Genomic DNA, 26,554 nt, shown 5'->3' on the forward strand with positions numbered 1-26,554 from the left:
GCTGGGATTACAGGCGTGAGCCACTGCGCCCAGCCCTAAATTTTTTTCTGTTAATTATGTATGTCTTTCAGGATTGTCGTTAGTAAAATTTCTTGTTAGCTACTACACCATAAGCATTAAGGTAGTATCAGATAACTAAAAATGTAGAATTTGCAGATGGCAGTTAAAAATATGAACTCTGTATTTAGATTACCTGTGTTTAAACCTTTGCATCAGTATAATATCAAACAAGTTATTTTTGCCTATTCTGCTTCTACTTCCTCTGCTGTATAATATGAAAAATAAAGAATTTACCTAAAACAGTTGCTATGAAAATAAATTAATACGTGGAAAGCAGTCGCCAAAATTTCTGACTTATACAAAGAGTTCAAAAAATGTCTATTAGTTTTGTTGTTATTTTAACTCTGATCATCTGCAGAGTGACTTTTCCCATGTTTTACCCTCTAGATAAAGCTTGATTTTTGGTTTCATGTAGAAGTCAAAAGTCTGTCTACAAATGAAAGTAGTTCCCAATCCAGTTGTGAAATAAAAGCAGGGCCTGTCACAGTCATTAGTATTAAATCGTGTTGTTCTTCCTTTATCTTTGTTTAAATTTCCATTAAGTATCCTCCATTCTTATATCAATGTATTCAGATGATGAGACTTCACTGACACAAGGAGGAAAAAAATTTTAAACATGTTGTCAATAATAAGTCAGAGAATCTTGAGATGTAATCAAGTATTTGATATGAAAATAATTGTGCTGTCCTTCATAAATGTAACTATCAAGCACTTTCATGAGGAGTTACCTGGGAGTTGTTTTCCCACCTGGGCCAAATAGAATTGTGCTAAATAACTTCTTTTTCTGCCCCATATCCCGAAGTAGGCATTTTCAGAAGAACCCTAGAGTAAGAGTAAAATCCATATTCCAGAACAGAGTAAAACCTACTGGCCCGCAGAGGGATTTACCCACCACATCAGTCTCATTAACACACAGCTCTCGCCAACTGAGCTAGATAATTAGGGTCAGCTATAGATAGAATTGCCATTAATTGTTTTCAGATTTCAATCTCTGGGCCTTTCATTCCAGAATCACTAATTATAATAAGAAAAAGTGTTCAGAAGTCTAGAGTCAATTTATGCTTCGTAATAATCTATTAGCAAGCCAAATGGCTCATTTATGGAGAATGCTATCCAAATCGGATTTTCCAGTAGTAAATATTTAAATTCCAGGCACTTGAGGAAAATGTTGCCAAATAAATTCTAGACACCACTATTTTGACTACTTAACAAACATGTCTTCTCATCATCTTTCTAAGAATAGGTCCACCCCTCCCCACTAGAAATAGGGGTAGGCTCGTGACTTATGCTGAGCCTTATGGAGTATCAAGCTTGACCCACGGTGGTAATAGTCATTGGTCCAAGGTGTCAGCACAGAACCTAATGGGGCCAATAATACTCATCTCTGGGATTCTTTGCAGAAAGCTAAAAGAGCGTGTGTTCCTTGACACTGTGGTCTTGGAACTGTTAATATATAAGCTACAGTGGCTTAAAGTCATTTCTAAAGCCACGCAAAGATAAATGGAACTCACATGCAGAGAGAAATAGAGAGGAGATGAAAACTAAAAGGAAAAGAGAGTCCTGATGGGTATTTAAATTCCTCCTTCTATATGTCCTTAGCTTTACTCTTAAACTGTTTGCAGTTGCGCAGGCAAATAAATCTCCCGCTTTTCTTAAACTAAGCCAACTTGTATTTCTGTCACTTCTAAGCAAAACAGCTTGTTTAATAAGCCACTATGCTGTTATTATTTTCTTTAAATACTGTGTAGCCTTGCTTTATTTCAAAGACCCTAAAATTATAAGGACAATTTAGGCAATAGTCGCATCTACCAAAAAAAAAAATGTGTTTATGCATATGTATGCATAAACATAGAAATATATTTTTATAAAGGCCTCATAATGAGCTTCTATTACAAGAAAGGACAAACATTGTGGTGCTAACCGTATAAGAACACAAATACAAGGATGTGACTCTAAAACTCTCCTTCCCTTCCTGGATTAAGCAATAGAGCAAGATAATGATGCTAACTTTGAGTTATTACAGTGTACCTGGCATAGATATGAGCACTTTACTTATTAACAGATTTGATCCCATAATAGGTCTACTGTGATGTATTAGGTATCTATTGATATATAATAAATTACTACAAACTTACTGGCTTAAAACAATAGACATGTGTTGGCCGGGCACGGTGGCTCACGCCTGTAATCCCAGCACTTTGGGAGGCCAAGGCAGGTGGATCATGAGGTCAGGAGATCCACACCATCCTGGCTGACACGGTGAAATCCCATCTCTATTAAACATACCAAAAAAAAAATTAGCCGGGTATGGTGGCGGGCGCCTGTGGTCCCAGCTACTCAGGAGGCTGAGACAGGAGAATGGTGTGAACCCAGGAGGCGGGGCTTGCAGTGAGCCGAGATCACACCACTGCACTCCAGTCTGGGCGACAGAGCGAGACTCCGTCCCCCCCCCCCAAAAAAAAAAAAAAAAAAAAAAAACAATAGTCATGTGTTATTTCACAGTTGCTGTGGATCTGAAGTCCAGACACAGCTTAGCTAGGTCCTCTGGAAGACTGCAATCAGGATATCAGCCTGGAATGTGGTCTCATCTGAGACAAGGCTGGGAAAGAATGTGTTTCTTCACATTCAGTTTCCCGTGGACTGTTGAACTAGGACTCTTGTGTAATGCTGGCTTGAGGTAGCCCCAAATTTCTTGTCATAGACCCCTTTCTATAAGCAACTTACAGCATGATAACTTACTTCTTCAAAGTCAGCAAGGAATAGAATCTCCATGCATGTCTGTTACAATCTTATGTGGCATAATCACATACATGTAATCACATTTATCCTGTTGCCTTTGCAGTACTATTCACTAGAAGCACATCACAGGTCCTGCCCATGTTGAACAAGAAAGGCTACACAAATCAGAATACCAGAAGATGAGGTTCATGGGAGCCACCCTACCATCTGTCTGCCACAGAGATATGTATTATCATTTCCCATTTTGCAGATGAGGAGGCTGAGGCACAGAGAAGTTCAGGTGCAGAGCTGTGCTTGCAATCCAGGCGGGCTGTTCCTACTATGCTACTCCTTCTGGGGGAAAAGCAAAAACAAACAAACAAAAAAACCAAAAAGCCTAAACCACATGTGGCAAGTTCAATACCAGTCTGAGACTTTAGTAACCACATGAGCTGGAACAGAAGTCTTAATCTTGCTGATCTTCACTTTATTTTCTCTCTATAAAGCAGACATGACAAAATCATTTCTGTTTTTTGTGATGGCCAAATGACATAACGTATATGAATGTACTTTGAAAGTACATTATGTTAAAAATATTATCCTATATCATTATGATAGAGAATGAAGATGTTATAAACTAAACTGCTCTAATTTGCTGCAAGCCCATGAACCCTCATGGTCAAGGGCCAATGAATCATTCATTGCTTTCTGCAACAAGGATACCACATTCAGTCTTGTTAGAGAGAAGGAAGGGAAGATAAAAGTACCTGAAGATGACATGAGGCTTTACCATCACCAAGACCTGAGACCTGAGCATCTTGACTGGAAGGATAGACAGGCTTGCACAAATTCAACGAAATTATTTTGCTTGTTGTACCTCAGTATACTTTTATAAAGACTAGACTTACAGCCATGTCTTTGATAAAAATGGATGCAAAACTGAAAGAAATTCACATCTTGTGAGCATCTACTAAAAGTTACCATCATTCTAGGCAGTTCACAAATGTTATACCATTTAATCTTCAGGAAATTCTGTGGAGCAGTCATTATTACTATTATTATTTGAGATGGAGTGTCGCTCTGTAGCCCAGCCTGGAGTGCAGTAGCATGATCTCGGCTCAATGCAACCTCCGCCTCCCAGGTCCTGGTTCAAGCAATTCTCCTGCCTCAGCCTCCCAAGTAGCTGGGATGACAGGCACACACCACCATGCCCCACTAATTTTTTTTATTTTTTATTTTTTATTTTTAGTAGAGACGGGGTATCACCGTGTTGGGCAGGGTGGTCTTGAACTCCTGACCTCGTGATCTGCCCACCTCGGCCTCCCAAAGTGCTGGGATTACAGGCATGAGCCACCATGCCTGGCTGCAGTAGTCATTATTAACTATTTTCAGATAAAGAAACTAAAAATCAGGGAGGTCATATAATTTGTTCAATGTAGAATTCAAACCGAAGACTTCTTCAAGCTAGTCAATTGGGGAAATATATATTTAAGTATGTATACTACCTTGTGGGAGAACCTATTCATTTGTTCAATTATCAAAGCACAAAGGAAAATTTAGCTCTTATAACATATCAGTCACAGACATATAAAAGCAATGAGAAGTAAGATTAATTGCCACAGCATTTTGAAAGAGAAACCATTGACTCAGAACTCAAAAGACATCTATCCTGCATCTTGTGCTATTGCTAAAAAGCCATGTGTCCAAATCAAATGATTTATTAGAATCTATAATCTAAACCTCAATTTTTCTTCTTTCATAAAAGGTGACACTTACCTTTGCTCTTTTTTTTCACAAAGCAGTTGCTGAGATCAAATTAATTCACATGTCTATAAAAATAAATCACCTTAAATGAAGAAATTTTCACAGTCCTAGGTAAACACACCCAATCTTGAACCCATTTAGCTTTGAATAATGGTCAAAAAACAAACATCTTCATACAACATCTTTTTTCTTTTTTTCCCGGGTACTAAAGAATACCCTCTAAATTCAGTGCCAGGCTCGTTACTTTTTCAGATTTAAACTCTCACCCTGAACGTATCTGTTATACTTCAAGGTGAGTTAGAAAGTGAGTGGAAAGAATGTTCTTAGAAGTTATTTCTGTAACAGCATGGGTAATATCAAACTTATACAGGAAAGTAACGGTAAACCACAACAAATATATTTCATTAAAGTCGAGCTGAATGTATACCCAACTCAACTTCCCCCATGAGCCCTATTCTAAAAATGCCTGGGGCTACCCCAAGTCCACTCAAAATGGGAAGATAGACAAAGAAAGAAGTCAGAAGATTAAAAAAAAAATATGTCTTAACTGATTATGTTTTTATAGTCTTACTTATTTTTTTGGCGGTTTTAGAAAAAAAAAAAAAAAGTGACCATGTGAACACATTGATAGGGTCCTTCCTGGGTTTTTAGAAGCAGCTTTTACAAGCAAGGGGTCCTGAAACAAGCTTCATCAGTTTCACAGAAAATCCTCCTCTGTGGGTTACTGACAGCATACAAAAGGACCCAACATCACGTGACATTTGGTCAAGATGACCCTTAGTGAATTTCCCAGTATTGTAATTACATAAACCTCTGTTTATTTATTAATTGAATGGCCCTTTGACCCCTTACAGCAGTAAATAGGTAGACTTGTGTTATTAGTCTAGGACAGAGTGAGAATATTGGGGTTGAAAATTGGAGCTAAGCATGTGAATGAATCATAGAAACATAAATTTGTAAGGGAACAGACACTCTTAATCCACAGCTCAATTCCATGCACATCATATCCACGTTTACTTGAGCAATCACTGCCACATATTATAAGGTTGTTTTGTGCAGAAACATTTGCTGGCTTGGATGAACAAATTGCTATATGAGTTGGACCCCAAATATAAGAATGACTCAAACACAGATGGTTCAACTGTTGTGCATAAGATTATAATAGGTGGGTGGGCAGGCCTGAAGTGAGACTCATATATGTGTGGTCCCCCAAGGACCCTAGATGACAAAGGTTCTACTTCATTTAACATCTGGTTTTCAATGTTGTTGTATTAGTTTTCTTGGGCTGCCATAACAAAATACCACAGACTGGGTGGCTTTACTAACAGAAATTTATTTCTCACAGTTCTGGAGGCTGCAAGTCAAAGATCAAGGTATAAGCAGGTCTGACTCCTGAGGCTTCTCTCCTGGGCTTATAGATGGCCACCTTGTTTCTCTGTCCTCACATGGCCTTAACCTCTGTGTGTTCAGGAGTCAAGAGACTCTCTAGAGTCTCTTCTTGTATGTCCTAATCTCTTCCTCTTAAAGGACACCAGTCAGATTGGATTAACGTCTTCCCTAAGGAGCTCATTTCAATTTAAATACCTTTTTAGAGGCCTTATTTTAAAATACATTCACATTCAACATAGAGATTTTGGAAGAATATAGTTCAGACCCTAACAGTCCCCTAGGGGTTCCCTTGATTGCAGTCACACAGGAGTGGATATGAGCATGGAGGAACATGGATGAATGGCAGGGGGTGATTTTTTGTTTTCCAGCCAGCCCTGAAGTACAGATTTTTTGTTTGTTTGTTTTTTTGAGATGGAGTCTCACTATGTCACAAGCTGGAGTGCGGTGGCACGATCTTGGCTCACTACAACCTCTGCCTCCCAGGTTCAAGCAATTCTCCTGCCTCAGCCTCCCAGGTAGCTGGGACTGCAGGTGAATGCCACCTCGCCCGGCTAATTTTTGTATTTTTAGTAGAGTCGGGGTTTTACCATGTTGGCCAGGATGGTCTCAAGCTCTTGACCTGCCTGCCTCGGCCTCCCAAAGTGCTGGGATTACAGGCATAAGCCATCGTGCCCGGCCCCTGAAGTACAGTTTTATCAGGTGCAGATAGGTTATTTTAGCTAGAACTCAGACACATGGCTGTACTCACAGGAAAGCTAGGAAACATAGTACTCTGAATAACCATCTGCCAACAAAACCTCCCCCAGTGGAAAGTAGAAAACATTTTTGGTGAAAGATAAGTGATATGTTTTGGATATTTGCTCCCCTCCAAATCTTGTGTTTAAATATGATCCCCATTGTTGAAGGTGGGGCCTAGTGGGAGGTCTTTTGGTTGTGGCGGTGAATCCTTCATGAATGACTTGGTGCCCTCCCCATGGTAATGAGCTCATATGAGACCTGGTTGTTAAAAAGAGTCAGGGACCTCCATCCTCTCGCTCTCTTGCTCCCTCTCTCAGCATGTGATAAGCCTGTTTCCCCTCCACCATCTGCCATGACTGGAAGCTTCCCGAGGCCCTCATCAGAAGCAGATGCTGGTGCCATGCTTTGTGTACAGCCTGCAGAACTGTAAGGCAAATAAACCTCTTTTCTTTATAAATTACCCAGGCTCAGGTATTTGTTAATAAATAGTAACACAAAATATACTAATAACAGTGGTGTCTCTGAAATGGCGTCGTATTCAAATGAGTATGCTCCATATCAAAATGTAACAAAGAGTCTCATATAGAAGAACTCAACAAATATGAATTTATTCCATTTAACTTCTGTATTTTATTCTCACCCCAATGTTCTTGATTTTACCCTCTACCCATTTTTTTCAACATCAAAACACTAGAGTTTTATTGTTTTTTTCAGTTGTCCTTTGCTTTATTTTTCATTTTCTATTGAAAGCCTTAGGATAGTTAGGGTTGCAGGTGGCTAAACTATCTTATAAGGCCTCCCCTATCTAATTTCTGGAGAGAATGACTGCAAAGAAAATGGAGAAAGAGTGTGTGTGTGTGTGTGTGTGTGTGTGTGTGTGTGTGTACTGGTTAAAAAAATCAATTTGCAAAGACCTCATTATTCAGTGAACGAGGGGAAAAGGCATACCAAGCTAATCTAAACACAGCTTCCAGAATCTGAGTGGTTTTATTTACCTAGGATGGGAACAGACAACTTTCTGAAAGGCTAATCAGAATTAATGAATAGAAAAATTAAGAAATAGAATTAATTCTTGGAAAACAGGAAAGGAAAAATTGTAATCAGGCATCAAGTTTGTTCAATTTAAATAAGCTGAAATCTATGAGAATTAAGAAAAAACTACCTTAAGGCTAACCTTCCCCTTAAGATTAAAAGAATAAACAAAATAAAAGAATTAAAAATGAAAACCAGTCTAATAGTAATCATATAATGATAATGTACACAATGTGATTAAAATAAAGGTCAACCAAAGGGATGAGAACACACAATATCAGGCAATTTGAGAATCCGGGGTGACTACAATGCATGCTATTTCCTTGCAAAGGAATTTGGGTAATAGAAACAGGGCAAGGAATGGCTTAATTTTTGTTTACTGCTGGGAATATACAGATATCTGACTCACTGATAGTGCTAAATTAGTTGTTTCTCCACTGATGCTAAAGATACCCTTCAGTACCTTCCATGAGAAAATCAATTTCCTTGTGGGAGAATTTTTGAAGGAGGTTGGGGGACCTTCTACTATTATGCTAAGTAACTAGTCAGAGCAAAATACACTTTTATTCCTGAAGTGACCTCTACAAAACAAGGCATATTGAGTCTTGCAAACCACAAATGTTTCTCTAGCCTTTACATTTAACTAGTTTTATAATTAAAAAAAGATTCATGTTCCCATGCTTATTTCATATTGCTTGTTATACTTAGTATGTGGGTTGTTAAAACATCTCTAAACAACAGTGAACATCTCTGGAAATAGCACTCATTAACTATAACATTTAATGTCTAAATGCATAGGACAAAATACTTTTCATGATTTTTGTGTGTTTTTGATAAATAAGATGAGAATTACTAACACAGGTCACTTTGAAGCTGGGACTTCAGTGTTATAAAAGGAAATGTGTGTATTGTCATCACTTATGAAAATGCAATAGAGTTCTTTATAGCTGCAAATACCCAAATTATTACTTCCTTTTCCCTGATTATTTTTTGAAAGGTCTCAAAAAAGTCAGAAGGTACCCTATCTGCCTAAATCACAAGAACACTTTGATTTTGCCACTATCACATATGTTAAAATACAAACCTCATATTTTTTCTCTTTGCAAGAGCCCAAATTTGAGCAATCTCCTCTCTGTCCTTGAAACCTGTGACATCAATAACAATTTCTACATTTACAAGCCTTAATGTGTTAAGTATTAGAGAATTCTGGCTTCTGTAGCCACTAAAGGTACAAAATTTTCATTTCTAAGCTTACACTTAATAAAATTGATGGCAAGGTCTCTCAGCTCTCATGTGCTCAAAACAATAACCTAAGTTCTTCATGTCCAGGTTTCCCTGGCAAGAACTCAGAGTGTAATGTGGCCATGCAAAGAACCAAACTAGGTTTGCGAGAACTGGGTTTGAGTCGTAGCTCTGTTATTCACTAGCTATGTGATCTTGAGGGAATCACAACTCTTAGGACCTCCTGTGTTTGTCTGTAAAAAATGGTATTTGGATTAGATGCTTGTTAGTGATAGCTAACATTACAGAGTGCTCCCGTGGTCCAGATAATCCCCAATGCTTTATGTATGTTAGTTCACTTCATCCTCGGAACAGCCCCACGAGAAAGATACTTTTATAATTTTTCCTGCACAGATGCAGAAACCCAACACATGAAGTTAAGTATCTTGCCCAAGGTCAAAACAGCAAGTGATTGAAAAGCGGATTCAGTTCAGGAATAAATGCTCTTGGCCACTCCATTATATGGCCAAGGTCCTTTGTTGCACTGATGTCCTTTGATGTCTATCAAACTGTTTTATAAAGTACTTAGTTCTAGTGCCCTTGGTACGATGTTTGAGACTGCATGGTGGAAGGGAAAGAACACTGGGTGAGGAGTGAGGAAACTGGCCTTCTTTCCCTCCTTCACCCCTAAGAAGTTGTGTGCAGCCAGGGAAGTTACTTTTAAGCTTTCTGTAGCTGACAAACCCTTAAAGCCCCTTCCAGTTCTCCATTTGTGGGAATTTAATTCTGAATTAACAAATGGCATGTCTCTCATTGTGATTGAAAGGCTAGATTCCTGGTACAGTTATTTCTTTTCTCTTACGCAGTGGGTTGAATGGTGTCCCCCACCTCCCTGCAAAAAAAACATTTGTCCATGTCCTAATCCCAGAAACCTATATTATCTTATAGCAAGAGTGTAAATTTTACTTTATTTGTAAAAAGGGTCTTTGTGATATAATTAGTGATGCTGAGAGAAAGAGATTACCTTGGATTATCCTGGTGGGCCCTAAATCCCATCGTAAATATACTTAGAAGATAGAGGCAGAGGGAGATTTAACAGACAGACACACAGAAAAGATGGCCATGTGAAGACGGAGATACTGGAGTGATGTGGCTGTAAGCCCAAGAATGCCAAGGATTTTCTGAAGCCAGCAGAAGCTAAGAAGAGGCAAAGAAGGATTCTTGTCTAAAGCCTTCAGAAGGAGCCAGTCTTGCCATACCCAATGTTGGACTTCTGGCTTCCAGAACTGTGACAGAATACATTTCTGCTGTTTCTACTCATTGTGTGGTAATTTGTTATAGCACTCCTAGAAAATTCTTATAGTGCCCTATTCAGAATGAATTGGGTAAAAAGAGGCATGTCTGAATTATCTGTATATCCCAGTCATTACATAGTAAATGAGTAACAAATATATATTTTTAAAATATGAAGTGACATAAATCAGTACACCTTAGGTTCTGTAAATATAAATTGGGAAACACTGGCAAGGATGAGTATCTTAAATAAGGAAAAAAGTCTATCAGTTGAAGAACAAAAGTCTACCCAACATAAAGCAATACAGTAGTGAAACCAAGGGCTAAACTTACCTGCCCACCAAACTTAACTGCAAACTTGCTTTTAATCACTTCTAGTCTACCTTAAAACTCCCACTAGCTTCCTTATAGATAACATCTCTGACCGTGTGTCACTACAGTAATGGGTGTTTGAAGCTGTTTTTACGGAACTAGGGGATAGCTCTTGTCCAGGTCAAGCCAGTTGAGACTAACAGTTCTTCAGCTGGGCCTGCACAGGTGCCCAAGGAGTGAACTTCTCACATCAGGGAGCCAAAACTCCAGTCTTAGATCATGCTAATGTTGCCATTTTCTGCACATGTCCTACGGCAAACCATGTAGCTAGATTACACTTGCAGAGAAACCCCAATTACCTCACCTTTTCTACCCACCAGTCACCTCTCCCCACACTTTAGACTGTCCTGTTTCTTATCCCATAAGTATACCCAAGTCCTATTTTGGGGGAAGCAGATTTGAGATTTGTTCTCTCATCTCCTTGCATGGCAGCCTTGTGAATACAATCTTTTATTTTTTGCAAAACCCATCCTCACAGTGACTGGCTTGTTGTGTGTGGGTACAATGCACCTGATCACTAACAAACAGTACAGAAGACTTGAAATGTAAACCTGTCTTTCTTAGTTGTCATCGTGTGTGTGCGTGTGTGTGTCTATGCATGTAAGTATGAGCATGTACATATTTAGGTTCAACTAGGTATGTCTGTAGTGTTTACTTTCTAAATTCATAACCCATTATCCAACCAAAACAACACTGATAAAACACAAATCCGATGTTCACATTATTCTCCTGTTTAACACTAGCACTATTATAGAGACTCTTCCATTAGAAACTCCTTGAGGATAACAAGTCTTTGTCCATCTGGGGAATGGTGGTAAGAGTTGTAAAATCTGCAGCAGCTTTTGTTTTCCCAGCCCTGGCCTGCTGAGGGACTAATGGTGGGGAAGACCCCACTATATTCTAGACCTAATTGCTAAAGTGATTCGAGGAACTGCATCAGATAAGGAGATATCCAGAACTCTGGTAATTATAATCCCTAGTAATTTGTCCACACTGTGCCTGAGAAAGAATGAGGGAAAGTGGAAGCTAGGAAGCTCTTGCAAACCTAGTTTGGTTCTTTGCATGCAGCAGCCACATTACACCCTGAGTTCTTGCCAGGGAAACTTGGGCATGAAGAGGGTACTGACACAGCCCTCTGTTCTGGGTCCCAACCATGCATCTCTCTTCAATGAATACTAACAAATCTAATGCACCGGTATGATTAACTGGACTAAAAGCCTGTAAGAATTAACACTGTAGGTATTCAAGGGCCCGTCTACAAAACATTTGCACGTATTTTAGCATAAGGGAAAGTTATTTTACAAAGTAACGAAGTGTACACCAGAAGTAGTCAGCGATCTCTGGCTGCTTTGTATTTTAAATCAAGGCCAGAAAGGATCTAGGCACTGGTCCTCTAATATCTTTTCCAAAACAGAGGAAGGATGCTTAAGATGGGGCTGACCACTACTCAAATGAATCATCATAGCTCATTATGGAAGAGTCCTAAAAAGAGGAATTTTTAAAACCTCTTCCTCTGCCCCCATCTCCTAAATCCCCTCTTAGTTGTTCTTTTCAGTGAATAGGCACAAGATTGGGGTGAGATTTTTCCATCTTCCTTAGCAGGAAGCTTTATGTGAATAAAGCACCATTTTATACTAACAAGCCAATGATTAGTATCCTTCAATGCAGACATTGCATACAGCCTGGGATTCATACTACCCATATGCCCCAGGGCATTTTTCCTTTAGCACGTCAGCCTGTCCTTTTAGCATCATGTAGCACTGAATGTCAGGCAAGATATTTCAATCTCAGCCCCCTAAGGGCATTCTCATTTGAATGCCCTTAATCTATTTGATTCTGAGTTTCATTTTTGCCTGACAGGCTGAATCCTGAGTCATACACCGAACAGGAACAAGGGTAGTTGTGGTACGGTGCTTGCCAGTAAACTTAACCCCTGAAATGTCTTCAGTAAGAGGCATTTTCCACAACAGTCTCAAGAGGCAGAATTGACAAGGCGCACGGAGCCCCCAAAAGGGAAAGCTACACATGCAAACCACTAATGCTGTGTTATTACTATGCAAAATCATCATAAGTGAATTCATCACAAATTAAACACTGTAGGTAAGCAACGCTATGTGCCTGTGTGCTTATACTGTGCCCACAGGCATACACATGTGTGCGTGCGCACACACACACACACAATTTTCTGAAGCAGGAAATACCTGGTTAACCATTAAGCAATGGAAAGCAATCTTTACATTGTAAAAATCTGTGCTACTTACAATGATGTTAATAGGGAGGCTGCAAAAGCACAACTTTTAAAGCTGGACTCCTTGCTGCAAATACTGGGTGGCTTTTTCCCCTGATAATTATGCATTTGCTGTCTAAGATTAATCAGGGAAGTTAATGATGCAAAAAATTACATTTATAATCCAGTCTGAATACAGCTGTACTGCAAGCTAAGTTCTAAGTCCTATTAAAGTAAATGGAATTAATGGGCTGTCGCTGGCAATCTTTAGATCTATCAGTTACTAATTAACATTCTTCTGTAAAGAATAGTTCATGGTGGGGAAAAAATAAAGCATACCTTAGTAGCAGCTATGGTAAAACATAAAGCAGAGTCATTAAAGGCAGGCCACAGCAGTGGCTACTAGGAATGAAAATTCAGGTTGTTGACAAGGCAATGAGCAAGAAACTGCCAATTTCCTGTGTCATCAGTTAAAAAAAAAATTCCCGTGTGTGTGTGTGTGTGTGTGTGTGTGTGTGTGTGTGTGTGTGTGCGCGCGCGCGCGCGCGCAGTGTAGTTTGCTTTATGCAGCAGCAAATGATCACCACTAAGGACGACCTTTCCATGAGAAATGTCCACTTGGCTAATAATGCAAGGACAGAGGCATGTGAGCTGTAAAACAGGAAAGTTAAATTAGCTACTAAGGAAAAATGAATGTAACCTGTTATCTTCTGAGATACTCAAGCACATTGGCTGCTCTCATCACAAAAAGCTCCCAGTTTGATTACTAATTTTATGTCTTCTGTTCTTGTATTAATTTGAAGTGTTCCTTCCAACCTGTTACCACTGTGTGTGTGTGTGCGTGCACACGCACGTGTGTGCTTTCTTTGGAACTTAGTCTACAAGAGGAAATGTATTACTCTTCTGGATTTTAACTTTTTGTATTTTTGTTTTGCTTTTATTTCCTTAGCGAGGAACATGTGCTTTGTCATTTTACAGTCCAGAGAAGAGACTCAACCTGCTAATAAAAGGTGCAGTTTCTTTTACAGGAGGGACCATGAGCTTCCACTCATTTTTTAATGCACTCAAATTAAGACTCTGATGCCATAAAATCTCCCTTAGCTCTTATCCTAGATAAAAGATGAATCTATTTTAATAGGAAAAAAGTGATTAAGGAGGAAGTCATTGAAAAATAAAACTTCAAAAAGAAAATAAAGTCAAAAGCAGTTGTCTTCAGACTTTCAATATCTTAAATTTGCCTTGACACAAACAGTTAACAGTGTCCACAGAGGTCATTTGCTTATAAACTTTCCAGATTCCAAGGCTTCCTTTTTCACTTAGTTTGGTACTGAACCTGTCAAAGCAGAAAGGAAAGCTAATGCTTTGAGAAGTCAAGTGATGGAATAAATTAAGGCGTACATTTTGAGTGAGAAGATCAAGGTTGAAATTGTAGTTTTGCCACTTATTAGGAGAGAAATCCTGAAAGTTAGATTTTCACCCATCAAAACAAGATAATCATACATGACCTTTCTTCCTCCTAAGGAGGTTCTGAGATGTTAAAGGCTTCACGTAATATTACAGATAAGAAAGTGTTCATACATGTCAACTAATTCTCTGTATTGAATTCAGTCCATCCATATAGTTCAAGAAGTCTTATTTTTAATTATATTGGTAATGATTATTATTTAGCTTTTTCATCTAAAATAATGTGGTTTGCTTAATCATCAATTTATTTGATCATGGCTCTAATACTTCTATAACCTAGGCTTATTTTAACCAAAATTCATGTCTCTAAATTAATTTATCTGTTCTTTCAACATGATTTATGTGGAGGATGAAAGCAAAATATAATGGTAAAGGAGAATCACATTTTTATACAGCTTGCCCCAGATGAAAAAGAAAATGCTTATTAGCCTTTCTTTCCCAACTTGTCACTGAAAAAAGATGATGCTAAAACAATTTTCTCAACTAGAAGAACAAGTATTTAAATAGTTAGAGGCAGTATAACATGTTCGAGCACAGGGGTTCAGATTTTATACTGCCCTCATTTATCTTAGAGCTCTGCTGTTACTGCCTGTGTGATTTTGGCTCTCAGTTTCCTCATCTGTATGTAAAGAATACAAAGCACCTGCCCCACTGGGTTGTTGTACAAATCCAAAGAGATAATGTAGTTCAAGCACTTATGCATGGTATCTAGAACCTAGTGTATGTTTAATTGATACAAGCTTCTATTTTATCGTAAGTCATAAAATGATGTTTGGCATTTATGACACTTTTATTACACATTAATAACCGATCTCAGGGAAAAAACATTTGTTTTTGTTTTTTTCTGAAATGATGGCTCACACCTTTAATCCTAGTGCTTTGGGAGGCCGAGGTGGAAGCATCTCTTGAGCCCTGGAGTTTGAAACCATCCTGGACGACATAGCAAGACCAGTCTTTACAAGAAAATCAAGAAATTATCCAGGCATGATGGTGCATGCTTGTAGTCTTAGCTAGTCAGGAGGCAGAAGTGGGAAAATCGCTTGACCCCAGGAGTTCGAGCTATGATGGAAATTGAGCCCACAAGGAGCTATGATCTCACCACTGCATTCCAGTCTGGGCAACAGAGAAAGACCCTGTGTCTTAAAACAAAAACAAAAACAAAAAACCACAATGTCTTTCTGTACACATGGTCCTTAAAATATCACTACAGTATATGGTATGGTTGCAGATACCACAGCAGTTTTGCTTTGCTGCTTTTTATAATACATGGCCCAATGATACTGATTTTAAATCATTTTCCCCCAATTTACCATGACTATTTGAGCTGAAGATTCTCTTTCTTGAAAAAGTAAAGCAATGTAACTCTGACAAAATTAGTACAGGATTATGCATGTTGAGGGGTTTGAAGTAAAAAGCACAAATATGTTAAAATAATCAGGTTGTATTGAGAAAGGGAATGGCTTTACGACGACTTATGGTAGTTTGCTTTTTCAGAGACATAAATGGATTGAACCATAAATCTAGTCAAGATGGAACCAGAAAAAGTGAAGAAAATGTTAAAATTATCCAATTCAGCTTCTTATTCCCATTTCACATGCAACCAATCAACATCATTTAATTTATGGAAACCAACCGCACTATTTTAAGAGATGCCTCTATTCATAAAAGTGCTCTTGATTGCCATCACAACACAGTTTTGGAAATTACAGTTTGTTCTGCCCTTGGAGCTTCCCAGCTTGGCCACAAACCTTAGCACAGAGTCCAGCTTTGTCCTGCATGGGTGATCACCATGTCATATGTCTACTTTTCAGGGGGTGACCTCCAAAATTAGTCCTATATTAAATATGGACATTGAAGGAAGTAATTTTTTTCCCCATAAAGCACTGCAATAAACATAACAATGCTATTTCCAGCCAGACAGATACATATAAAAGATGAAAAAGATATGTTACCTGCATTGGGAGAGACTTAGTTTCTTTTAAAATGACAGAAATCTGAAAAATAATCATACTCTGAGACTTTATAATGACTGCTGGCAAGAATTGGATTGGTGGAAATCCAGGCAGCTGGGAAACTGCTGGCTTCCCAACTTTCCAGAGAAACCTTGAGTGCCTACCTAGAACTTAGGAAGGAAACCATTACTCCACCCTTTTACCCACCAAGCTCAGAAGACCCAACTCAAGCAGCATGCAGACTTTGTGCCGGGCATTCCAGGAAAACGATGAGTCAGTTGCAATCTGAATCCTGGAAGGTGAGGAAACATCTTATTTCAACTGAAGTCACTCCGCAGCTGCCAAATGTTTTCCTGTTTCCAAGTTGAAGCCAAGTTTGAATCCATTAAAGAACAGAGGTAAAAGTTTCCTTCTCCTTAGAGTGATCTGCCAAACCCGCCTTACCTTCATTCCCAATCACATAGGCTTTAAAAGGAGGGATAAAGATTCCATAAAAATTGAACTTCGTAAGCATTCATTCATGCGTAAGTATTCTCATAATATACCTCCTAACCATCTCCCAAATATTTTCTTTGATTCAGTTCTAATAAATTTGTTACAATGTAACAAGATAGATCAAAATTGACTTTCGGAAAATAAATACTTAAAAATGATTTGATAGCAGACCCCAATAGTCGGTAAAGTACTAAGGATATCACCTAATTAACTTTATAAATAAGAAGCAAACGAAATGATTCCAATTTTAAGGTCAGAGACTTCCTAAGTCTTCCCAAGGTTCACATTTTTCAGATGCAGGCATTTTACATGCTTTTGCCGTTCTCGTTGACAGTTAATATATGAAATGATCCAAAGGAGGACAATCAGGAAGGATGACATGAGACTTTTACAGGGCATACTGAAGTGGAAAGTTCCTAAACCAGCGGTGCTAAAGATTTTTGGCCTTCTGTGACAAAATCATTCACTCAGTCTTTGTCTGAATCCAGTCCTCTTAAACAAGAATACTTAGCAACATTTTTCTTTTCCTTCACTGATGGCTATAGAAACACACACATATTCATTAAAAATGAATGACTCAAGAGAATAATGTTCCTTGCTTACATTAGAAGAAAGAGTCTTAATTTGGCCATAACTTTAGTCCTTGGCAAATAGCAAAGTGTTCAGAACTTACTTTTTTGCCATTTTGATGACTGGTTGAGACACAAAAAAAGTCATATAGCTCCTATTCCTGTGCTGTTCAAGATCATGGACACTAGTTAAATGTGACTATTCAAATTGAATTAAAACTAAAACTTTAGTTTTATATTTTACATGTTCAACAGTAGCACACAGTGAGTATCTACCACATCAGACAAAAATAGAATACTTTTATCATCACAGAAAGTTCTATTAGTCAGTGCTGCCAAAGTAGTCAAAGCGATTTGAAATTATCATTCAAATTACCCCTCCTTTCAGGTTTCTTAAAGCTAACATTTTATTTAAATCTTACTTTTGGTTAGGTACTCTTCACTTTGTATCTCCACTTAATTTTCAGAACTGCCCTGCCTGTGAGATAAATGATATAATTCCCATTTTACAGATGAGGAAACTATTAATAAAACTGAGGGAGGTTACACAAATCACCCAAGGTCACATACCTAGGATTCAACACCAGGTCTGCCAAGTCCAAAGCTCTTGTCTAAGTAAACTATGAGGATTCTGAAATTTATATCTACTGGTCCTTGGACCAGTCAGAGGCAGAGGTTGTAGAGCAAACCCACATAGAAGCCCCTCATATGTGTCCTTTGGGTGAAAACATGACAGAACGAGGAAGAAAAGGAATTAACGTGGATTGAGAGCTGCTACTGTGCCAGAAACTAGGCTACATGTGTTATCACAATCTTCGCAAAAAGTCCATATAATGTAAACCCAGAACACAGATAGGAAAAATGATAGTCATTAAATTTAAGTAATAAAATGGCTTACTTATGTAGAGGATGGAATGTCATCTCTTAAGATAATATTTGGTTCTGATCTGTGACATTTCCTTTTGCTCCTTGTGGGATGTTCCTGTCTGATTTCAGGTAGAGATCCCCAGAGGCTATGTCAGGATAAAGCATTGAGGAGCTTTATGGCTTTGTTGCCATTACTATATGGGTGGCCAACCTTGGCTACTGCAGTTCATTTCTCCTCTGAAGGCATGGCTGAGTAGGTAATGCAAGTGCCTATCATCTCAACCAAAGGGTTGAGATGCCTGAATGTGATGGGAAGTGCAAAGATGGAACCTGAGAAGTGAGTTCAAAATGGATGAAAATGCTAGAAAACCTAAGATTAATATTTGAAGGCAGAATAGGGAAAGAGAACCAAGGAGAAAGAGCAGCAGGCAAGTGTGTTAGAATTTATAAGTAGGCAGGGATCTCACTGAGTGTCAGAGCCAGAGGCCAAGGCAATGCACATCAATGTGTGGTCCTGATAAGCCTGTAGAAAAGAACTGGGTATTGAGGGGCTTAGGGAAAAGATTGTCAGTTAGGGATTTGGTGCCTATCAATGATGAGATTTTCAGTGTTTTACAGTGAAAAATATAAAACTTTTTTTTGGACAATTTAGGGAGGTGTTTTTTTTTTTTTTTTCCTATACAACTAAATAACTATAATTACAAGATTGTTTTCCCCACTAAGATTTTGTCTTTTGGTGTTAAATATATTTTTAAATGAGATGACATTAATGGTATTTGCTAGGCTATTTGTTTCAATGTCTTTACTTGGCAAAATTAAATACTGGCAACCTTATGCTGGTTCAAAGAGGTGTAGGGTGTGTGTGTGTGTGTGTGAATTACTACTGGTTTGTGAAGGTCAACCACTATGCTATGGGACAACTAATGAGAAAGCTTAGCCCAGCCTCTGTACTCTAAGACCTCCACATGCTTCAATTTACACTGGGTCCAGAACCTTGTTAAGAGTGATCCTTTATTACGTCATTTTTTAAATAAGAGAAGCTGAACGTTCACAAGGCAAAAAAGGATGCTGTGAAAATCAGGTCTATTAATCAGATCAAGTGTCTATTTCTCACCATCTATCTCATTCCCATCACTGAAATTCTATACTCCTCCTTTCTTTATTGGGGCTGCTATGCTATATAAATCTGAGTTATCACAAACAGCAGAATCAGAATAAAGGAAAAGTAAAATGCAGAAAAAAAGTTCAAAACAGTTGCCTTAGGCAATGTGCAATAGTATGTCTACATGATTTTCCCATGAAACATAGCAAAATGTGTGCAGCTGGAGTAAGCTTTACCCAGGAATTATCTACTGTTCTGGAGTGGAAGGAAATTTTCTATTAATTAAAGTTCATCGTCCCAGTCACTTATAAGGAAAGAGGTCTGCTGGTCATCTAAGTGCCTTTGAATGAAGCAACAATAAGGGTAGATTTTGATTTATACTACAAATATAATCTTATCTAGAGTTTATCTTAAATTTTGTTGTGCTGACAAAAGCAGAGCAGACTAATAAAAAATGTCAAGTGCCTTCTTTGTGAATATATTAATAATCTTTTGTCTGAGATTTGCAAGACAAAATTGAGCAATGCTTGAATGAGTTTACTACTGACATCAACAACTGCTTTTTCCATTCTGCCCTAACTCTACGGACAAAGGCCTGTTTAATGGCTGCTACTGATTGTTAAAAGTTTCAAAAGCATGGAGGGTGGTGATACATATAGGAAACCTGGAGCTAAAATTGAGTAAAAGGCTGTTGCAAAAAGTCTTCACTCTGACACCATGGGCTTTAAGGTGGCATTTCATTGTCAGATGGGATTCAGTTTAATTGCTCACAAGCAACAATCTTGCTTTTCAAAAAGGCAAGTAGCATTAACTGAGGAAGGTTGTGTGGTTCTAGGGAGAAAACATTAACTAACTGGCAGTGGAAAACAAGGAGGATTTAGTCCTTAGTCTGCCACTAACTGATTGTGTTACCTTAGGCGAGTCATTTTTATTCATTTCCTAAAGGGTACTCTTGGAGAAAAAGGATTTGTAGTAGTTTATATGAAAAATCTAGATTTTAAAAAAAATCTATAAGGTAAGGAAAAAAAGGTAGTCGCTTAATGTCTCCAGGTCTTGATTTACTCCCTGCCTAAAAAAGACAGGTGAGTTTGTCAGTTGTTGCTAAATTCCATTTTGTGGCTTACTGCCTGGCTGCCAGCAGTGGAATAAACTGAAACCTTCTTTAAAATACAGATTCCCTAGAACTGCAAAATTCTGGCTTGGTAAGTCTAGGAAGGAGCCAGGGAATCTGAATTGTGATAAGCACTCCAGGTGATTCTGACACATAAACAAAAGTGGGAATAGAAGCACTATTAATAATGATAATAATAGCTAAATTTCTATAGCACTATGTGCCAGTGACTCTACTAAAATAAATAATATATATACATGCTTCCTTAAATGTGACCTAAAATATCCTTTCCAACTCCATGTTTTATGACTCCATGTACCTTTTCACTTACATTTTGCCTGGGAAATGACTATTGAGGGCAAGACCAACAACTTTTTTACAAAAGAAAATCCCTCTGGCAACCAATACTGACCATTACAATGAACAGATAATCAGTAAGGTTTGGTTGGCTAAAATGCAGAGGATCAGGCCTTTTTTAAAAAAAATTGTGATCTGTTCCCAGTCAACTCTGGGATAAGTGGGTCTGACATTTTGGGGAGGTGCACCCTTCTCTTTTCTTGAAGACTTTCTAAAAGTTGCGGTGGGTCAAAATCATTTGCTTTGTGCAGGAGAGACAAAAATGTGCGGTATTCTGTATGAGGCCTCTTCTGGCCACACCTGCCTATAATTTCAGGTGGAGGTTGGGGCCTACAGAAGCTGATCCTCCCTGCATAGCATTCTATAAAAATTGACTTCTCATGTCCATGTTTTTCTCCAGGTTTATTTGTCTATTACCAGGTAAGAAAGTTCATCCTTAAAGCATAAGAAAAAATGAACACATATATTCTATGTTTCCTTGTTCACTTTGAGAATGAAAAGAATAAAGACATGAAAAATGACTACTTGCCCAAGTAATGGGAACTGCTGTCCATGACAGCTTAATCAGGCACATACTCTTGTCTGCCCATGTAGAGTTTGTTTTTCTTCTTCTTTTTTTAACCCAATCAGCATTTCCTCAGGCTTCCTTCTAGGAAAGGTGGCCTCAAATTCCACCAAAAGATGGGGAGCCTGCCCTTTGGGCTACTCTTTTAAGCTCTGTTTGCCACTGGTTCCCATGGTTTACCAGAGAAGGGAATCTAAGATGCAATACACATCACAAACTCATCTGGTTTTTTAATATCTAGTCATGGATTAAGCAGAAAGAAAGAGGCAAAACTGGAACACACTGGACTGGCTGACTCTAGAACTGCTTTAATGGAATTGTATTCTGACATCATTTCATTAATCTCTGCCAAATGAAGGTGAGGAAATCCATCACAATATTTACTGCAATGATGTGGTTAAATATTCATTGTATTTATAATAATTTCTCTGGGAGCACCTATGGAGAAAGTGTCCCTCTGTATATTTTTCCTCACTATGTCCTCCCAATCATCCTATGAAGTTTATTTTATTATTATCATAACCATTTGATACAGAGGAAAATTAAGATGATAAAATTTAAATTTTTTCCTCAAAATTTATTTATATATTTAGCTAAGAAATGGTAGAACCAGCATTCAAAATCAGGATTGTTCAAACCTACCACCTTTCTTTTCTTTCTTTCTTTTTTTTTTTTGAGACGGAGTTTTCCTCTTGTTGCCCAGGCTGGAGTACAATGTTGTAATCTTGACAGCTCACCACAACCTCTTCCTCCTGAGTTCAAGTGATTCTCCTGTCTCAGCCTCCCAAGTAGCTGGGATTACAGGCATGTGCCACCACACCCAGCTAATTTTGTATTTTTAGTAGAGACGGGGTTTCTCCATGTTGGTCAGGCTGGTCTTGAACTCCCGACCTCAGGTGATCTGCCTGCTTCAACCTCCCAAAGTGCTGGGATAACAAGCGTGAGCCACCGCGCCTGGCCAAACCTACCACCTTTATTTTCAAAATCGTAACTGCACTTCTGAAACACCCCCCATTTCCCAGCACCATTAACATATTATGTACACTTAGGCAGCTCTTCATCTTTTTGGGCCTCACTCTGCACATCTGTAAGATAGAAACATGGGGCTAAACAAACTGGAAAACCTATCAGAGTTTGGATGTTATGATGACTTACTAGTCATTTTTCTCATCAGAAATGTGGAATGAAAAGTCCTCTTTACTGTGATCCTCACCATCATCACAATATCCATCACTAATATCTATTGAGCACACATTATGTGTTAATCACCATGTCAGGGGTTTTATGTCTCTAACATACCCAGGAAGGTAGTACTATTGGTGTCTCTCTTTGAAAGAAGAGGTAGGGGGAGTTAGTGAGATGAAGTAATTACCCAAGTCCACATAATTAGTAGGAGGTGAAGATACGATAAAAATCCAAGTCATCTATCGAGTTTCGTAGTTTCGTAAATAGATACCAGGGAACAACTTTTCAACTCATATGAGGGAATGTTCTAAAAGGATATTTATATTGAATGGTTTGTACTAAGGATTTGGAACATTACCCTCTGTGGGCCTGGGTTTGCGGTTGTGGGGAAGGTGAGGTATACATACTGACATGAAAACACTGAATAGAAACTTTCTGATGACAATTTCCTTTTCCATGCTGCACTTCAGTGGACGGTTGGGAACAGTAGCATCTGGCTCTTCACCTGTTTCCTTGCAGACTTGGTCACACAGATTAAGAGTTCTCCTCTCCTACCCTTCCAAGGCATGTCAACCCTAAACTACCTTATAGCAATCAATATTTCCAGAACACATGTCTGAACTTCCTATATCCGATATGATCACGAGAGCAGGCCCACCTCTTCTTATCAGCCTATCTCCCCACCCTACTACCATTATAAATTCAGAGTTGATGTATTTGGAACCAATCAAAAATATTTTTTAAAAATCCCTCTTTGGAGAAAATACCATCTTTAATATCAAGAAGATCACCATAGATAACATTTTCTTCTCTTTTTACTAAGAGTAGTTTCTCCTTTTCCCCATTAAAAACAAAAATGTATAATGGCACACACATTTTTCAAATGCCCACGTTGACTTGGGCAATCTAACCACCTTTTCAAACCTCAGCTTCTTTAAAGATGGACATCAAAAGGGATTTCCAGCTCCCCAAACCTTTCACTTTTTGGCTTTCTTTTTTAAACTAAGTCAGGATTTGAGATAGAGGAAACTTCCTGATGCCAGAACTTGGGTCTAACATAAGAAGGTGTTCTGATGAGCACTGGGATAAAGCTCACCAGAACGTTTTAGGGATGCAATCTCGTCATGTTTTTAGGGATGCAATCTCATCATGTTCCTGGAAACAAAAGCATTTCATTGAAGCCTTCAGCTTCCTAGAAGCGGATCCTTATTAATTTGGACTTCATCTAAAATCCAAACTTACATAAGTGTATTGGTATGATGTGTATATCTAGTTATGAACATCCAGGAAAGATTTCCCTCATTTCACCAATATTTATTAAATTCCAAATGTGCGTCAGGCACTATTCTAGGCACTGTGACACTGTGGTGAATAAAACATACTGTCACAGAGATAATATTCTTGTAGTGGGAAAGAAAGTTAATTAAAAATGGGGGGAAACTTACAATAACATTTCTACCCTCAGAGAGCCTATTTTTAGTGGTAGAGAGATGGATACTAAATAAATTTGTAAAATAATGTTGGATTTTTGGTAAGCATCATATAGAAAAATAATACTAGAAAGGAGCTAGACCATAAGGGTGAGATAACAAAATTGGTAAGTTTTAACTAAAAGTGACCAATTTGAGACTGGCTTTCTTAATTTGTTTATTTACTGAGTCTATATCATTAGTTTATCTTAATTTGTTCATTTACTGAGTCTATATCATTAGTTTAAACCGTTGGGAAATATATTAAATTTTTACTTACTTCTCATGCTGATTTTTGTCAATTCAAAACAATTCTGCATAAAATGCATTAAGTTAATTTCCAAAGGAATGCAGTTAAGGGGGGAAAAGGCAACATAATAGTGTTTTGCTCTGGGAGATTGAACAATAATGCACAATACAAATTGGACCCACGGAGTGTATTCTTTAATGAAGGAAACCAAAGAAACGACAAATGTATTTTCAGATTCAGCTGACACGAACTGTTGCTTTCCCTAATTTGTAGTGGGTCATACATCATCTCTGCTGGATTGGCTGTGACAAAATTTGGAGAAGCAAAATAGAAACCATTGTTTTACATGACAATTGGAATCAAGTTACATTGTCATCAAGCAATGGGAACTCCTGAGAAATTATTTTTCATGTATCTTAGTCAAATAACATAATGTGAATAACTGGGACATTTGCATTCTATCTATTTTATTTATTTACTTGATGAATTCATTTATAGGGAAGTTTTTGTTATCCATTTACTCTAATACATTTACTTCGAACAAATCTGTGATGTTATTAGAATGGAATATTTTTAACTGACTTGAAATGAAAATGCACAAAAGTCTAAAATTTGGTATATTCTAGAGATTTAACAGAAAAAATTATCATTTCTTTAGCTATCATCTGATAGTTAAAGGCAGAGAAAGAAGAGGAATATGTGTAAACTCACTTGCTTGGGTCCTTGTATAATACAACAGTACAACTAAATTGTTAGAAGTGGAGCAGTTTTTATTTTATTCTGAAGTTATGATTATTCAATTACCTCAAATAACAGCTGGCTATAGCACTTGGATTATACAAGCCAAATTATTGTGCATGTCAAAATGATGAAACTTTAAATTGGAGTATGTAAAAAATATGGAAAAACAAAACAACTATACTAATTATAGTAGCACCTATATAAACAACTATACTAACAAAACAACAAAACTAACAATAAAGCAAAACAAGAAAGAAAGAGCAAAGAAGTAGGACAGGAGAAAAAACCTTTAACACACATATCTGTATTCAACTATTGCACCTGGATAAATTATCAAGAGATTATTACTACAGCATTACAAAGACTTCTGGACAAATAACTATCTTTATGCTGCTCTGAATATTAGTTCTGGGCTCTCCTGACTTCACTGAGGAAATATCAGATAGTATTTTAAGTTACTTAGGCAATCAATAAATTCATTATGATTCTCAAAGGTGGATGTTTTAGCATTGTATTCTTGTAATGAATCTAGTGAACAGGAAAAAGTATAATAAAGAATAAAACTGCCTATTTCCTCTAACTCCAAACTTTCCATAATGTATACATTGCTTTATTTATAACATATTTATAAACCTAATAAATCTATGATCTTATACTATAATAATGTCTTTGTTAATGTTTTAAACCAGTGGCATTAGTGGTTAAATAGAGGAAGTGGCTGGGTACAGTGGCTCACATCTGTAATCCTAGCACTTTGGAAAGATCAGGCAGGTGGATTGCTTGAGCCCAGGAGTTCAAGAACAGCCTAGGCAGCATAACAAGACCCCCATCTCTGCAAAAAATACAAAAAATAGCTAAGCATGATGGCACACACCTCTAGTCCCAGCTACTAGGGAGGCTGAAGTGGAAGAATCACTTGAGTCCAGGAGGTCAAGCCTGCAATGAACCATGAGCATGCCACTGCACTCCAACCTGGGTGACAGAGTGAGAACCTGTCTCAAAAAAATAGAAAGAAAGAGAGAAAGAGAAAGAGAGGAAGGGAGAGCAGAAGGGAGGGAGGGAGGAGGAAAGGAAGAAAGGAGAGGAAGGGAAGGGAGAAAGAAACAAGAAAGAGAAAGGAAGGAAGGGAGAGAGGAAAGAAAGAAAAGAAAAGAAGGAAGGAAAGAAAGGAACGAAAGAGAAGAAAGGGAAAGGAAACAATGGCTTTTCTTTTTCATAATAAAAATAAGCCATAAAATGTATTATAAAAGAAATCGATCATGCTCAAACTCTAAATAGCATTGTATGCTACACATATGTTATTTTAAAATATATATACCTTTTTTAGTATTTAAGAAGTACTTATCAATATTCAAATTTTTTTTAGGCAATAAAATGTGAATATTAGATACACTTATTTTCTAAGGACATAAAGTTTAAGTAACAACCTTCTAGCTTTTCTAACTACATAATATAACATTCCTGGTAAATTGCATGTCTGTTTTGTTATTGTTATGTTTTCTTAAGTATACAAACATCCAGCTATTCAAATTAAATGGAAATAAATCAGTGTCCTTAAATGTGATATTTTCCTTCAGTGTGTTCTATGATTTGGCTTACTCTTTTTTTTTTGG

At 37.8% G+C, this 26,554-nt stretch overlaps 1 protein-coding gene across 1 annotated transcript in view; it reads right to left on the bottom strand.

The window, feature by feature from the left end:
- Positions 1-26,554, bottom strand: part of ZNF385D (zinc finger protein 385D) — a gene marked incomplete in the record, with an annotated part of 956,631 nt that overhangs the window by 186,137 nt on the left and 743,940 nt on the right.

Source organism: Pan troglodytes, chromosome 2 (genome assembly GCF_028858775.2).
Source record: "Pan troglodytes isolate AG18354 chromosome 2, NHGRI_mPanTro3-v2.0_pri, whole genome shotgun sequence".
Lineage (NCBI taxonomy): Eukaryota > Metazoa > Chordata > Mammalia > Primates > Hominidae > Pan > Pan troglodytes.